The sequence below is a fragment of the Cottoperca gobio genome, chromosome 15 (assembly GCF_900634415.1).
Source record: "Cottoperca gobio chromosome 15, fCotGob3.1, whole genome shotgun sequence".
Taxonomy (NCBI): Eukaryota; Metazoa; Chordata; class Actinopteri; order Perciformes; family Bovichtidae; genus Cottoperca; species Cottoperca gobio.
The window spans coordinates 14,179,912-14,180,910 of record NC_041369.1 but is presented as its reverse complement, the minus strand read 5'-3'; positions in this window follow the sequence as shown (position 1 = coordinate 14,180,910).

Sequence of the window (999 nt, the reverse complement as noted above, 5' to 3'; positions counted from 1 at the left end):
CGGTTATTGGCACATTGGTGTGGTTTCACGTTATTTACCTGTTCAGTTGTACAGAGGGTGATCTAGGCATCAATATGTTCAGTTGACAGTCAGGTCCTGCTTTAATCAATCCAGTGCAGTTTTCCATTTAATAAACACCATATAAAGCTAATGGACTTCAGCATGTATTTGTTTGAACGTGTCACTGTTAAAAGCCTACTTAACCTATTAGCAGATTTTTCCATTGATAGCAGTTGCTACACTGACTCATTATTCAAACATATTGCCAGAGGGACCAAAGTTTACAGTTTTTGTCCATGATACGTACATGACCAGCCAGTCTATTCGCACCTGCAGTATATGTGGAGGCTCAGATAACTCTGTATGGATTAACATTAATGCGGCAGCTGCTTATTTTGACTGACAGGGATTTTTGCACCTTAAGACCTTGAGGAAATCAAATCCATACGTCCCTCTAACAAATTAGGTTGTTCAGCCGTTCATACAGCTCCTCTTTCATGGATGAATCAGACAGGTGGCAGTCTATTGTGGCTCGAAGAGAAGACCCCATATTGTGTTTCCAGTGGGTTTGAGTGGACAGAAGGCAGTGGGCGGGAATCTCTCAACCTGAGAGTTCAAAGCTGAGTAGAGCCAATAAGGAACTCACCTGGAACCAGCCGGCTCCCTGTTCTGGATGTTAAAAAGCTAATTAGCCTCATCAAATAAATATTGTGGATGTTTTAATTTTCATGTAAACATCATGCATTAGATTTACATTTTAAAGTATTCAGATTTGCAAACAAACTTTAAAACTTTAAGCTAAATGTTAGCCCCTACAGTCCCCCTAAATGCACCCGTTAAATGTCATAATATGTATTATATCGTTCCACAACAATCTAACACAGTGGGTCTGGGCCCCTAATGGATCCCAAGACAAATATGAAAAAGTCACAAGATTAATATTAGTATAAAACAAGTAAAAAATTAAGTATTTCTGTTATTCCAAAAAAAAGTGCTTTT